Source organism: Lipotes vexillifer, unplaced genomic scaffold, assembly GCF_000442215.2.
Source record: "Lipotes vexillifer unplaced genomic scaffold, Lipotes_vexillifer_v1.1 scaffold373, whole genome shotgun sequence".
Taxonomy (NCBI): Eukaryota; Metazoa; Chordata; class Mammalia; order Artiodactyla; family Lipotidae; genus Lipotes; species Lipotes vexillifer.
In genome coordinates this window covers 834,699-851,979 of record NW_006783733.1, presented here as the reverse complement: position 1 = coordinate 851,979, position 17,281 = coordinate 834,699, and the positions used below count along the sequence as shown (strand labels likewise).

Below are 17,281 nucleotides of genomic sequence, written 5' to 3'. Positions count from 1 at the left end.
CCTGCTAATGGGTGGGGTTGTGTTCCTGTCTTGCTAGTTGTTTGGCATAGGGTGACGAGTGCTGAGGCTTGCTGGTCTTTGAGTGGAGTGGGGTCTTAGTGTTGAGATGGAGATCTCTGGGAGAGCTTTCACCATTTGATACTACGTGAACCTAGGACGTCCCTGGTGGACTCATGTCCTGAACTCAGCTCTCCCACCTCAGAGGCACAGGCCTGACACCCACCTGGAGCACCAAGACTGTCAGCCACAATGCTCAGAAGTAAAGGGAGAAAAATTGAAGAAAGAAAGAAAAAAGAAAATAAAAGTTATTAAAATAAAAATAATTATTGTTTTTAAAAAATTAAAAAGTAACCAAACACAAAGAAAAAAAAGTAAGAATGAAAGAAGAGAGCAACTAAACCAAAAAACAGATCCACCAATTATAACAAGCACTAAAATGTACACTAAAAATAAAAAGAAAAAAGAAAAAAACTGACAGACAGAACCCTAGGACAAATGGTAAAAGCAAAGCTATACAGACAAAATAACACAGAGAAACATACGCATACACACTCACAAAAAGAGAAGAAGGAAAAAATAATATGTATATCATTGCTCCCAACATCCACTGCCTCAATTTTGGTATGATTCATTGTCTATTCAGATATTCCACAGATGCAGGGTACATCAAGCTGCTTGTGTAAATTTAATCCAGTGCTCCTGAGCTTGCTGGGAGGGATTTCCCTTTCTCTTCTTTTTTCACAGAGCTCCTGGTGTTCAGCTTTGGATTTGGCCCTGCGTCTCTGTGTAGGTCACCTGAGGGCATCTGTTCTTCGCTCAGACAGGATAGGGTTAAAGTAGCAGCTGAGTAGGGGCCCTTGTTTACTCAGGCCAGGGGGAGGAAGGGGTATGGATGTGGGGCGAGCCTGGGGTGGCAGAGGCCAGTGTGACATTGCAGCAGCCTGAGACTCCGTGTGTTCTCCTGGGGAAGTTGTCCCTGAATCACAGGACCCTGGCAGTTGTGGGCTGCACAGGCTCCCGGGAGGGGAGGTGTGAATAGTGACCTGTGCTTGCACACTGGCTTCTTGGTGGTTGCAGTGGCGGCCTTAGCATCTTGTGCCCGTCTCTGGTGGCTGCACTGATAACCATGGCTCGCGCCTGTCTCTGGAGCTCGTTTAGGCAGTGCTCTGAATCCCCTCTCCTCGTGCCACAACCCAAAACAATGGTCTCTTGCCTTTTAGGCAGGTCCAGACTTTGTCCAAGACTACCTCTCAGCCAGCTGTGGCACATTATCCCCCTTCAGGCTGTGTTCACGCAGACAACCCCAGTCCTCTCCCTAGGATCTGACCTCCGAAGCCGGAAGGTGAGCAGGAAGGTGAGCAATCAAGCCTCTCAGGCTGGTGAGTGCTGGCCGGCACTGATCCTCTGTGTGGGGATCTCTCTGCTTTGCCCTCTGCCCCCCTGTTGCTGCGCTCTGCTCCGTGGCTCCAAAGCTTCCCCCCAGCCAATCCCTGTCTCTGCCAGTGAAGGGGATTCCTAGTGTGTGGAAACTTTTCCTCCTTCACAGCTCCCTCCCACTGGTGCAGGTCCTGTCCCTATTCTTTTGTCTCTGTTTTTTTCTTTTTCCTTTTGCCTTACCCAGATACGTGGGGGAGTTTCTTACCTTTTGGGAAGTCTGAGGTCTTCTGCCAGGATTCAGCAGGTGTTCTGTAGTAGTTGTTGCGCATGTGGATGTAGTTCTGATGTATTTGTTGGAAGGAAGTTGATCTCCACATCTTACTCTTCTGCCATCTTGAAGGTCTCCCTGCCACATTTTATTTATACATCATCAATAGAAGGACATTTTGGTTGTTTCCACTTTGGGGTTATTATGAATAAAACTGCTCTGAACATTCACATATGTATTTTTTGTGTGAATATATATCTTCAGTTCTCTTGGATATATACATATGAGTAAATTTGTTGAATTATATGGTAGCTCCAACTTTAACTTTTGGAAGAATTGCCAAGCTTTTTCCAGAGTGGCTGCTCCATTTTCCACCTCCTCAGCAATTATGAGGGTGCCGATTTTTCCACATCCTTGACACTTGTTACTATTGTTCTTCTTTTATCATAATGATTCTAGTGTACATGAAGTGGTGTTTCATGGTTTTATAGACATTTCTCTAATGAATAATTTTGAGAAATTTTCATGTGCTTATTGGCCATTTGTATCTTTGGATAAATTTTTATTCAAATATTTTAGCTAGTCTTTGTTTAGATTATTTTTTTCTTTTATTGTTGATTTGTAATTGTTCATTTTATATTCTATATATGTGTCCTTTGTCAGACATAACATCTGCAAATACTTTATGCCATTCTATGGGTTCTAATTTAACTTTCTTGATAGTGTCCTTTGATAGCTACTGATGCACAAAGGTTTTCAACTTATGTCAAGTCAAACTATTACTCAAGTATGAAGGGAGAAAAGAAGGGCATCTTCAGACATTTTGGTTCTGTTGATTTCAGCAAGGCTGTGAACCTCAAAATCTATTCTCACAAACTTGAAATTGAAATAAGAAAGAAGTGTCTTAAGAAAAATTAATATTCTAATGTTAGGATTCGAAGATCTCCTTCACTGTCAGGAAAGGTAGAGAATAAACTGTTGTACACTCACAGAGTTCTTGACCTCATGGGAAAAAATAAGTAATTAGATTGTCTCTTTGCAGAGAGCAAACACAGGACTGTTCCCCACATGCAAGGATTTAGGCAGTCCATATATGGTACTGGATTGTCCTCCTTCTTGTTGCTAAGGAGTTCAATTCCACTTCTGGCTTGTTATACTTGACTAAAGGAAAATTACTAAAGCAATCTGAGGATACTTCAGTCATAACTGAGGTGGGGGTGGGAGGTGGCTGGTGGAATCTCTTTATATGCATCCAGAAATGCTCCCCTGCCAGGGAAACAAAAAAAATGAGGTTCATAAACCAACCAGGAGAAATATGGTGTTAAAATTAAAATATTAAGGAACATTTTCAAAACAATATCAAGGATTTAACTTAATAAAATTCTTGAATGTATGTATGAAGAAAGAGAACACAAAGTGACATTTATTATCAGTCTTTTCCCTGGCTTTTGGAATTATACTTATAACAATAAGTAATGAATGGACTGAAGAAAATATCAGCCAAATAAAACCTTCCACTTATTTGTGATATAACCCATTAGACTAGAAAATCTCATTTGAAACTGTCAGCTTTCATTGTCTTAGAAGGAACACTTGCTTCAACTTAGCCTCTGTTTGTTTAATTATATCAGTATAAGTTTGTCTTCTTCATGTCTCTTTTACTTAAAAAAATAGCTTTCATCACAAGACCAGGAAGGCTTAGGTTTCTTTAAAAGTTACACAATTTTCACAAGTTGACAAAATTCAAAACTGCCCATTCAGTTTTATGTATTAGATTAAAATAAGACATTGTGAGAGGAAAAAATATAGTGGAGTAAGTTGGGTATACAAATAAAATATTTAACTCTTTTGATAATATATACTCACATACACAAATATATACACAGAACCACAATTTTAAATACTTTTGCATGTCTGATTGAAAAAATAGGGAAATTCTGAACAAGATATAGGACATAACAAGAAGTTTTTAGAGCAGATAGCTATCATTTTCATTTGAAAGTTTAATATTTGAGTAAGCAGAAAGTCATAAGGACAACTTTCTTATTACTTAGGCACATATGATATAGACACAGACATGTGTATACAGTTTTAAAGATTATTTTAGAACTTTTATTCCTTTACTTTCATTTTATCAGTTCCTCTTGGAAATATTATATACAAAACATTAGTAATGCCAGAAGAAAAGAAAGGAAGGAAGGGAGAAAAGAAGGAAGGAAAGATGAAGGAAGAGAAAAGAAACAACAAATTCTAAGACCTGTTGCAACAGAATATGACCCTATATATTGTGATTTATGAACTCTAAATATCAGTGAAATATCCTCATTATATATTTAGTCTTCTATGGTCCTATCACTTGTTGAATTCTAAGCTTAGATATCCCCTGGTGCCTTTCCAATGAAATATGTTTCTGTTTGAATAAACACTTACTGAAGACTTTTTAGTGCTAAGAATCCCATTTGTGCTGAGGAAAAAGAGATGAGTAAGAAAGAAGACCTACCTTCAGTATTATACATACAAGTTGTACATAATAGTTGCAGATGTTCTCTTACAAATAAAAATTATCTATCCAATCACAGCGATTCTGTGCTTTGTTTGTTAGGTAATAAACTTTTACTTTATTACTCATTTATGAAAGTAAAATTTTATATCACAAAATGTGTGACTGATCTTCAACATGGATCCTCTGTTATTTGTGGATATCCTGTCTCTTAGGTAGTCAAGAATCATAGATTATCCTTCTACGTGGTATTGTATTGGCAATGGTGTCAAAATTTGCTGACTGAGTAGCAAGAATTCCCTTTACTACACTGCATTTTGATAAATGCTAAAGACTAATAGAAGATCTTCTAGAACACTGATCCTTGAAACTAGAATCTGAATACTAAGTTTCCTCTTTATTGAGAAAGATTGAAAAATATACCTGTTTGATTTGAGTCACAGTATTAATTTTCTCTTCCTGAGCAATTGGTCAGTTTTTATCCCAAGAATATTGTAGATAATGTAACTAGGTTTTCCTCTGTGAATTAAATGTTATAAAGTCTAGAATTAAATTTGCAGTCTAATATAACAAGCATGTATGCACTTTTTGTAGCAATCTCATATTTGCCTCTATTTTATCTTTCTTTGCTTGTTTTGCTATCTTTTTTAGCACCTAGTTTTAGTAAAATATCTCCCTCTATTTCATATAATTTTGGAATAACCTTAATTTTTCAATAGTAAGTTGAGGTATTAAGTTAAATATAAGGCTAGCAGAATTAGTCTAGTTAAATACAAGAAGAGTTTTGTGACAATGTTCATTGGTTAAATTATTCCATCATTCAAGGAGCATTAAAATTATACTATTACATACTAAAATACTCATTAGAATAAAAAGATGAATGAGATATTCTACTGAAGGATCCTACACCTCAGTAGGGAGACCAAAAAAGTTAAAAGACAATTAAAAAGAAGTGTTATAAGTACAATAAGTAAGAGTGTTATGATCAAACTCTTTTAAGTCAGAACGGTTAGTTAGGAAAGGATTCTAAAGAGACATGATGCCAAAACTGAACCATAATTAATAGTCAGTCAAACTGAAGAAGAAAAAATACATTTCAGGCAACAAGGTAAAATATGTAAAAACACAAATGTGAAAAGGAAGCATAGAATATTTGAGTAGCAAACCACAAGATTATTTGAAAACAAATTGGTTTCAATGATGTTGGATTATCTCATGGATATATTTTAAAATATAACAAATATCCTTTAAGTTTAAGCTGAAGTATAAGAGATGCAGGAGAATACATTATATGACCTCTACAATCCCACACTGTAATGATGTTTTAGTTGGAATTTTAAATGTAATAATGAAATATTTATTTTGAGTAATTTCTCATTCATGATTGGCCTGATATATTTGAATTTGGCTCAGCTTTCAAATAATAAAGGTATAAATTCACCTTATATCTTTTTCATATTGAATAGAAAATGAATAAAATCGGACTTTTAGAGAGGGCAATTTGGTCACTCAGGTGAATCACACAGAAAGAGCTAATAACTGAGAAGGAAAAATATTAAATCAACTACAGAAAATGTACCACTTCAGTTCCTATTATTTTGGTTATGACTGCTAATTTATTGCTTGCTTTTTCTTTTGTAGGTTTGTCTGGAGAGATTATTTTACTTTATGTTTTATCTTTCTTTATATATGTCTTCAACCTGAATGATCACACTAATCTTCCATGTTCCAATTTAAAACTCACGTTAAAATCACATTTAATAGAAAAATGTCTTCAGTTTTAATAATTTCCATCTCAATGTGCTGGTGGTAATGGGACACTAAAGCAATCAAAACAAAAAACTATATGGACTAATAGATATTTAAACCTACAGAGTAGTTAAGAGACTCCAGAATCTTAATTTTACAAATGAGAAAACCAAGGACCAGAAAGATTAAGTAGCTTGCTGAAGTTTATTCAACTTACTAGTAGCAAAGGTTGCTTTGGAATTCTCCACGGATTTGGGGTTTGTTTTGTTGTGTTTTGCTTTGCTTTTTGCACTGATTTTCTACCTCATTCTGATTATTTGTGTATTACTATTTCTAGAATAAATTAACTTTATTTTTCACAGTAAGTATGATGAGTCTCGGGGTGAACCAGGTTTTGTGGGGCTTAAAGATAAGACTTTCCTTAAGAAAGAAAAATGTAATCGCCACCTGAACACATTGTTAGAACCCCTTCCTGGACCACAGAAGAAAGGGCCCTGAGCCTTAAGCTTCAACAGTCTCACTGGAATTCCTTTCTTAATGAGAATTATCAACATTTACTCTAAGGTCATATTTTGCTTTAGTAAACAAATGATGTAAATTGATTTTTTTACGGGAATTACTAATGGGATTATATTACATATAAATTCATTTCACACTCAAGAGTGTATACAGATTATAATTTTATAAAAATTGTTTTGTTTTTTCATGTAATGTAGAAAAGACTATACATTCCAGCCATAAATTTACTAAGACTTAAATTGTTTTTTTTTTTTTTTTTTGCTGTATGCAGGCCTCTCACTGTTGTGGCCTCTCCCGCTGCGGAGCACAGGCTCCGGACGCGCAGGCCCAGCGGCCATGGCCCACGGGCCCAGCCGCTCCGCGGCATGTGGGATCCTCCCGGACCGGGGCACGAACCCGTGTCCCCCGCATCGGCAGGCGGACTCTCAACCACTGCGCCACCCGGGAAGCCCAAGACTTAAAATTTTTTAAATGAACACATAAATATCCAACTGAAATTCTGTGGATATACATGCTTATGATATTTGTTAGATGATTTAATAGAATATTCCTAAATCATTAGAACCATTGTTCATATAAGTCTAGAGATTGTGAATTATTTGCTGCTACTCTAAGACCAAATATTTATTTAAAAAATGTTATATGGCCAATGTTTTGACACTAAGAACATGCTCTTATTTGTTATTTTGTTAAGTGAACATTTTGAGTTTTTGGCCTGTAATCTTTAGGTATACAGAAAAATATATTTCATTTAAATTACGTTTTTTTATGGCAATTGACCAACAGTGTAGACTCACTCTGCCTCTTTTGATGTCATTTGCATAATACACCAAACATTTTAAGACACCAAATACTAAGGCTTGAGTTCATTAGCAATGCCAAGTACAAGGAGCTATGTGTGCCCTTAGTATTGAATTATCTATTAGTTTCATGAGATTATTTCATCATTCAGCACTACCAGGAAAACATTTAAATACAAATCCTTTGTGTATTTTTTTTCTTTGCTTAAGACAGAGAATAGATTTCAGATTTAATACAGAAAAGAGTGAGTTCCAAAAACATTTTACCTTTTCACAGGACATGAAACCACTGCTCAAAGAAACAATAAAGATTAAAAATGATGTCCCAGAAACTTTCTCTTCCTTGATTGTTTCAGCTAAAAGGTAGTTTTAAATGTAGAAATTCTAATAGTGTTTGGAAGTGATTTTAATGCTAATATGGCTTTTACAATGAAAGATAATTCCCCGGGGCTTCCCTGGTGGTGCAGAGGTTGAGAGTCCACCTGCCGATGCAGGGGACATGGGTTCGTGCCCTGGTCCGGGAGGATACCACATGCCGCGGAGCAGCCGGCCCGTGAGCCATGGCCGCTGAGCCTGTGCGTCCGGAACCTGTGCTCCGCAACGAGAGAGGCCACAACAGTGAGAGGCCCACGTACTGCAAAAAAAAAAAAAAAAAAAAAAAAAAAAAAATTCACCGGTCCTCAGTTAAATGATTCCTGAGAGGTAGCAGGTTCAAAAGTTAATATGTGAGAAAATATTATAGCATTAATATGTTACAATCGAATGGAATGAATTAGGCTAGTATATATATTTTTAATCAGTTAGCATCGCATTGTACTTTAAACTTTGAGATAAAAGAAGGAGCAATGCAAAAAAATAACTCATACTACATTTTATGCTTGGAAGAAGGGAGAAAATAAGGCAAAAATTATTTCCATTATTTTGCCAGATTGAGCTATTTAGCGCTGTGTGGCTTGTGGGATCTTAGTTCCCCCACCAGGGACTGAACCCGGGCCCTCAGCTGTGAGCATAGGGAGTTCTAACCACTGGACTGCCAGGGAATCCTCCCTATTTAACATTCTTAAAGAATAACAAAAATACAGAATAATTAACAGTTTAATGTACTACTCAAAAAACACAATATCTTGAATTTTAAGAAGGTGTATCTGTATATATATATATATATATATATATATATATATATATATATATATATATATATATATATATACACACATATATCTCTCTATATCTCTATATATATATATATATATATATATATATATATCTGTAAGTATATCTTAACGGATTAAGATATCTACGTAAGTATACTTGTGTAACTGTATATTTGTACTCTCATGTCAAAATTTGATTAAAGGTCTCTTAATTAGACATTTTGATACATCTTGCAACCATATATACCTAAAAGTTTTATATATTTTTACCAAAAAATAGTACATTATGATTAATCCTTATCCTTAGCCTGAAGGGTCCTAATTATTAGGACTCCAAGTATCTAAAAAGAATAATGCTGCACTGTTACTATTCTTTTGAGTGCTCAACAAGCTTTTCCTTTATTTGATAGAGACTCCTTTATGAAAGTTAACATTTTTATTATTTTTGCAATAAAAATATTTGCCTCACTTGTACTTTTGGAAAACCATTAGCTATTAATATTGAATCTATTACATAATTTACAGATAAATTAAGTTCAATTTGATGTTTTATTATATTAGATGTAAACTTTCAGACCAAATTTTATTCATTCAACAAATGTACTCCCAAAGACTTTCTTCAGTGTCAGAGAGAAAATTGTGAACAAACACTATCCTGCTTTCGTATTGCTTTGGGTTTAGCAAGGTAACAGAAAACCATTTATCTAGTAGTTGTTGACCTTTGATTCTAGGACAATTTCTCTTTGGGTTTGCTTAAATAAGGGATATACTATAGTTATAAATAAAATGTGTGCATTATTATTATAGGTACACCACACTATTGAGGGTTTTAAAACTTTTCTATGAAAAAGATACTTATTTTTATGCTATCGAATTTAAAAATAAGTAACAAATTTACTATAAAAACCATGTCACATATATGTATGTTTGCCCATAGCACAAAATGATGTCTGTCTCTAGGGGAATACAAATTAATTTATATATAAATGGTTTCTATAAGTATCCTAACTTTAGAATATAAATATTGGAGTTTCTTTAGTAGCTATCTGTACGCTTCAGTAGTTGTAGATAGCTGTGGAATGTAATTTTTGTCACCACAGACTTTCTGTGTCAATAGAAAAACAACGTGTTAAATCAAATTCTTACAAATCAGGCAGAAACAAACAAACACACACCACTTAGCAAAAACACACCACTTAATTTATAAGCTAAGCAAAGTACAGCTCTTTGTAGTGGAATGCAGCTAAAACTGGTTTAAGCTAAGGGATAAAATCCCCATATTTGGCCATACTTGAAAAAGCCTTTGACCTTGAACAGGCTACTGAACAATGTATTATAATTACAGTTTATAACCTTCTATAATCATATAACATGTTGACATGAGGGCAGATGTGTTTGCAAAGTATTTCTTCTTAGTCCACATATCTAAAGGCCACTCATTTTACTAAGTGACAGAAAATTTCTATTATCAATTATGTGAAAAAATAGTATAGGATTAAAATAGATGATGTGCTTGTAATAGTCCACACCTGAATCTGAACTTCTGATTGGAGTTGTTTAAATGCTAACTAATCACTCTTCTTTGCCGCCCCTTCTCCAACCCTTATTTTAAACAAGAATAATTCAAATATTAACTAGTGGGTCTCAATAAAGATTGAAGCAAAACCATATGAAAAATACATTTATTCAATATGTTGACATATTCTACAATAGGGACAATATAATTAGAACTTTTATATTTTTATGAATAAAACTTTGCATTGTTGCTAATACATTATGTTAAATGTACAGATTCTCTCACTGTTTGTCAATAAAAAGACAAATGCTTTGATCTATAACTTTGTTTTTATTCTTCAAGGTTTTTATCTTTATTTAAACAATAGTAGCCATTATTTTTTTTCCTAAAGTACAGCCTATCATTTTGTTTGATCTATATGGTAAAATTTTTATGTTTCATTAAGACTGTTAATTATATACAGTACAATCAAAATAAATATTGAGATCAATTTTCCTATTTTGTTTGTGACAAATATAAATAGTTGAATATTCCATAAATCAATATGAATAAAAACATACTGACTATTCAACATCTTAAAGCACTAACTTGATGTTGAATCGAAATAATTGCTAAACATTAGAAATAAGTGTAAAATATCAATATTTTAGGTAGAATTTATAACTAAGAATAATAAAGGGAGAACTATCAGAAAAATGGTGTAAAAAGCGACTGGACTGATGTGAATCCAGACCATGTTTATGTTTGTTCTTAGACAGAGTTTTGACCTTGACCCAGTTTTTTGATCCTCGGTACATGAAATCACATTAAACTAAAAGTTACTTTTTATTTTTAAAAAAAGTGCTAAAAACTCTCCCAAGAATTTTAAGTACATTTTCTTTTTTAACTCCCACAACAGATCCTTGAGATGAGTATCATTATTATCACTATTTTTACAGATTAGAAAACAAGAGCTCAAAGAGATGAAGCAATTGACTTACTCTTAAAAAGATACTCAAAACATTTTGCATCTAATTCCATGCTCTAACAGTGACTTTTTATTAATATTGTGCTCAGGTTATGGCTTGGAAAACACCTTCATGTCAATCACATACAGTGGACCCTCCATATCCACAGGTTCTGCATCTGCAGGTTCAACCAACCAAGGATTGAAAAATATGTGAAAAAATTCTAGAAAGTTCCAAAAAGCAAAACTTGAATTTGTGTGAACAGGCAACTATTTACACAGCATTTACATCGTATTTACAGCTATTTACATAGCATTTACATTGTATTAGGTATTAGAAGCAATCTAGAGATGGTTTAAAGTATATGGGATGATGTGTGTAGGTTATTGCAAATACTATGCCATTTTATATAAGGAACTTGAGCATCCTCTGATTTTGGTATGAGAAGAGGCAGTCCTGGAACCAATCCCTTGCAAATACGGAGGAGAACTGTTTTCCCAGCAATGGGTAAATTCCTAAGACTTTTTTTTTTTTTTTTTTGCGGTACGCGGGCCTCTCACTGTTGTGGCCTCTCCCGCTGCGGAGCACAGGCTCCGGACGCGCAGGCTCAGTGGCCATGGCTCACGGGCCCAGCTGCTCCACGGTATGTGGGATATTCCCAGACTGGGGCATGAACCCGTGTCCCCTACGCCGGCAGGCTGACTCTCAACCACTGAGCCACCAGGGAAGCCCCAAGAAATAATATATATTTTAAGCTTAAGTGATTTTGTAGGATTGCATGAAAAATATTCCTAGTAACTTATTCCATTTTGTTCTACCTGTAGTCAACATTTAAAAAACATATTTGTATTAATCCATTTATATTTTACATCATAACTATATATATATAGATTTATATAGAAGGTATTGTATATATTGTATATTACATACATTTATAATATTGGGAAAATTTTCACAAGGTCTTTCTCCTCTTTCTCTCTCTCTCTATATATATAGAGAGAGAGTGAGAGAGAGAGAGAAAGATGTATTTAATATACATCTCTCTCTATATATATAGGATTTTGTAGGATTGCAAAAATCTATATATATATGTATATATATATATATATATATATATATATAGAGAGAGAGAGAGAGAGAGAGAGAGATGTATTTAATATCTTTGGGAAATTTTTATGGAGTAATGTGTATAAAACATATATAATTTTACTTATCTATTTCCCCATTCCCATTATGAAAGTCATTTTTGCTTACTTCTTTGCACAGAACAACTGTAAAATATTCATTTTTATGAACTATTACTTGGTGATTCATTGCTTCTGAAGTAAAACTATTTGATGGCAGTGGAAATGTCATCCTAATCATTAGTTATAAATATTTACTGGGTGCTACTATTTCCTTGATGATGACTTTAATAAATGTTTTAGAAAAGAAAATCAAAAATAAGTTATGTCCAGAATGTCATATGCATATTGTGAAGCCATTGATGATTTAGATATATTTTGTGACTTCCATAACACAATAATTAGCAATATTATAGTAATTTATTCAACATAATGGTTAAGTTAAAAGAAATTTAAATGCATTACTATTTATTTAAAATTAAATATTCTCCACCTAGGCAAAAGGAAATCTGATATTTCACAGGCTTGTGCTTCTTAAATTATGTAATTAATGGTAAATATGTAAACAGTAAAGCAATACTAAAAATTAGTTCCATGATTTCATTATTTTGCATAATTACAACATGTATTCTCTATAAATCGGAAGGACTGAGAATTTAGAATAAATTTAGCAATATTTTGAATAGATAATATAAATGAGGATAGAGAAAAAGGATAATTTCTTTATCAGGAGAACAAATTAAGATTCTGATTATATTAATACAGAAATAATAAAACAAATATTTTGGGGTAAATTATGTAATCAATAAATTTTGCTTTTAAGTAAAAATATTTGGGGGAATGATCTGTACAAATGACCATTCCCAAGATTACTTTCTATATTCAAAGGCCTTAATGTCCATTGTATTTATTTGTTCTCTAAAACCCACATGGATAATGTTCAGCTTTAACTGTGCTATCTTACTTGAAAATTAGGAATGGTTTTCTACTTTCATTGAACTATCTTGAAGAAAAGTTACATAAAAATTCTAATATTTTACTGCAGAATTTTCAAAAGGAATAACATGTGCAAAAGCTAGACTTTAACATATATAAATTATTATATGTATGGAAAAAGAACATTTTGGTAACAGTAAACATCAAAAAGATATTTAAATTTTTTTTATTAGAAGTAATCATGCAATTATTTGGCTTGAGACACAAAAAATAACATTAAATATTTCCATTGCTTCTATTAGATGATTATTTTCTCAATGCAGGTTTAATATTGTTACTGAAAAATATTTTTGTTAATCTTGTTTTACTGCATTTGCAAAGGTATTTTTAGTAAACATGAAGAAATTGAAAGTATCATTTTGAAATTATTCTGGCCTAATTATTCACTCTGCTTAATAAGATCCTTCTGCAAGGGAAAAATCACACAATCCTGGGTATACAGTACTTGCTCAACTGTTAAGTTATAAGTAGAGATGTTTGGGATATGAATTTAAGTTTTGTGGCTGATGATACACCTTACAACTACTCCGTCATCCTGCTTGCAGTTCTTAACATCTCAGCTTTAATGACTTATACTAAGGGAGACCATAGTGTCCACTCTATTGATATAACAACTAAAGTTATTAAGAGCTTGTTATTTGCTGAACACTGCAAATAATTGAGGTAGGTGCTCCTGGGGAATGTGGGTACTGAGATACAAGAAACTTAAGGTATTTTTTTTCCAGTAACACATAGCTGGTAGAAATAGACTGAGATTTGAGCCTAGGCAATTACACTCCAAGGCAGAGCTGCCAACACTGTTCTGCCTTTTTTCCTGCCCCTGGCCCTGATATTCTCACCCAAAATACCTTGATTACTTAAAGAATATTAATATATAAAATCGTTCAATTATGTCTGTGTTCCTATTTTCTATATTCCACATTAGAATGTAAGCTCTATTTTATCTCCAGCAGCAGATATGGGTATATTCTAATATTTTTTTAGAGAAAGTTAATAGATTAATTGCTTATCTAAATCTTTCTTGACTTATTGTAAGAAATATTTACTAGTTCTTATACCTCAATTACTATATTTTGTTTTCTCTCATAATCATAATTTTAAATTATAAAATATTTCAAATTTTTGTAAAAGCTAAATCATAATACTTTCACTAAGTATTGTTAAATTTCCCTCCAAAGTGGTATTTCTAAATGATAATTTCATGATAAAAATATAAGTTCCCAATATTCTTACCAGTGTTTGATATTGAAACACTTTTAAATTAAAAAAAACTAAAGTATGGTTGTCAAAAACTTTCTCTCAAACATGTTTTATAAAATAAAACCTGATTTATATCCTGATTATTCTGACTACCACTTATATCAAGCATATATGCTTACAGGACTTTTATATATCCTTTTCTATAAGTTTCCTTTTATATCTTCCTAAGACTTGAATATGAGGATAATAATAGCAATTACAATAGCTTACAAAAGTTGAATGGCAATAGTGTATCAGATTCTGTTCTAAGTGCTTTATATACATTAATGCATATAATCCTTACCACAACACAATAAAATAATTATTAGAACTATTCTCACTTTAGAGATGAGAAAATTGCAATATAGAGAGATTAAGAAATTTACCTATGTAAGTGGTAGAGCTTGAGGAAAATCTTAAAAACACATGTATAAACCAAGGTCAAAATATTAATGACAGATTAATATATTTTATTATATTATTTTATTAAATTTGTGCACTAAAAATAAAGTTAGAAGTCTTAAACATACACATTGAATTTCTGGCCTTGAAGGAGTATCTAGTGTCTGTGTAAGCTTTCTAGCCATGTACAACTGTGAATGATGAATAAAATACATAAATCAAATTCTTGAAGACATCAGAGATAAACCAAGGCAGCCAGAACTTGAGAAGCAGATATCAAAATTAGAGACAATACTAATTTCTATCAGAAATGAAATGGACCTATAAAAGTTGCTTATTCATACAATGTAATAGTATATGCAATGGAAAATAATAAATGATTGCCTCACCTAACAACCTGAATCAATGTCATAGACATAACTTGAAAGGAGGAAGACACAATGTCTAGGTTTGAGCTGCTATAACAGAATGTCATAGACTGAGCATAAACAACAGAAATTTATTTCTCACAGTCTGGAGATTGGGAAATCCAAGATCAAGGTGCTGGCAGATTCTGTGTTTGGTGAGAGCCTGCTCTTGTTTCACAGACAGCCATCTTCTAACTGTGTCCTCACATGGCAAAAAGAGTGAGGGAGCTCTCAGGGGTCTCTTTCAGAAGGACACTAATTCCATTCATGAGGGCTTCTCCCTCATGATCTCATCACCCTTATCAAAGGGCCCACCTCTTAATACCTCACGTTGGAGGTTAGGATTTCAACATGTGAATTTTGAGGGGACATGAACTTTCAGTCTTTGACACACAAAAAAGAATATATTAAATGTGTTAATTTGTAAATTTAAAATAGGGGAATAAAACTTACTATAGGCAGAAAGAAATCAGAAAAATTATTACCTTTTAAGGGAGGTTAGTGACTGGAAGTTGGTATTCTGGTATGGAAACAATGTAGATGATGGTTATGTGGTGTTGTTCGTGTGAAAAATTATCTTATAAATTTTGTATTTTGTATATGTTATACTTTATGAGTAAATGATTTTTATGAAATCAAATAACCTCAAAAAATTTTAAAATAAGTCACAAATCAAATATATTTTAGAGTTATAACTGAATAAGTAATTACCAGAATGGATTAAAACTTGTACAGTACTGGTCCAGAACCTACTTTCAAAGTCAACAGTAACTTTTGTCTCTCCAGATCCAATAGAAATTTGTAGTTGACCAGAAATATGCAGGTAAATAATTGACCCACCCTCCTGGAATCACTCTTCATGCTTAGTTTCCAGATACCAAAAGTTTCTGGAAAACCCTCCAACATATCTGGCCATTTCCTTTCTGTCTCCTTTGTTCTTTCTTCTTGTATTGATTTGGAATTGATATTGGAAACACTCTAAGTAAGGTCTTTTGTGAGTAATGTCCTTAATCCATTTTAGCTAAATATTCATTGACGAATACATATAAGCTCAGTGAGGGTAAGGACTTTGTCTTGACATCACCTATGTGTTCTTGGCATTGTGTCTTTGGTGGTAAGAAAAATTCCTGACACATAATAGACATTCAATAAATAGCAGTTTAATGAATGAATTAATTAATTTACAAGCATCATTTTACTTTCACATCAGTGTTGAGACATAATTTTCCATGGATCTTTCATATTTCTGCACAGCTTTTGAGCAAAGCAGTGACCGCCCCTCCCCCAAATTATTAACAGAAATACTAGGAAGATAAAGATAGTTCCTATCTCCAAAGAGAAAGTCAGGCATACTTAAAAGCATGAAGATAATGTCTCCTTCTGGAGTAATGGGCATGTAAGTTTTTTGCCTATTATTAATTAATTTACTTTCAACTTACAACTTACAACTTCAACTTTACTTACAACCCACTGCATGCACAGGTTTCACCTGATGCTTCTCAAAGCAAAAATTTTATTAGACAAACAAACAGACAAGAAAGACTTTATTCAAGGTTATTGCAAGAAGGAAGAGAGGCCAGAATTGAGGTTAAATTCACCTCCAGTAAAACAAAGGTGGGAGAGCTTTTGAGACCTGGAGTGAGTGGGGGAATCATAGGTAATATATGTTTGCTAACTGACCTTACCTAAAGGTAAAGTAAACTTTCTACATTCCAGACAAGAGGTAGACTTACAACTTGAAGCAAGGTGTCAGATGAAGTTAAGCCCTTACTCTCCCACATAAACTGGAGATAAAGATGCTATCTTTCTTGAAGATTATATTCCCAGGTCCTTGAGAAAAAGAATCTGTGGCTGTAACACTGGCAAGAGGTTTTTTAAAAAGACTTACATCTCAAAGGGACAGAGAACTTATAATCTTCAATTATAAGTTGTTCAAAGTAAATTCTCTAAGGAAAGTGAAGTCAGGACTCTAGAGGCAGGAGAATCCTTTCTACAGTTTGGTTAAGCTGAAGGAAATGTTAAAGCCCTCTTGGCATCATCCTGTGGGAATTGGGGCTTGAAGAACCAGTCAAAAAATTTGGTGATTCTCTGACTATTGCTGTTGCTAGGAGTAATAACTACCTTTCCTCTTTGACTCAGGAGTCTTGTGTCTTCTCTCAATATATATACATTTGTGGCAGTTTACCTTGTCAGCTAGCAGATAGGATAAAATCACAGATGCTTCAGAGTTCTTAACAATCTGACATTAGATTTTGAACTTTGGGGAAAATTCACCAGAATTTC

At 33.5% G+C, this 17,281-nt stretch overlaps 1 protein-coding gene across 2 annotated transcripts in view; it reads left to right on the top strand.

Moving 5' to 3' along the window:
• The window catches only part of KLHL1 (kelch like family member 1), a 379,107-nt gene that overhangs the window by 316,611 nt on the left and 45,215 nt on the right, over positions 1-17,281 (top strand). The window lies entirely within an intron of this gene.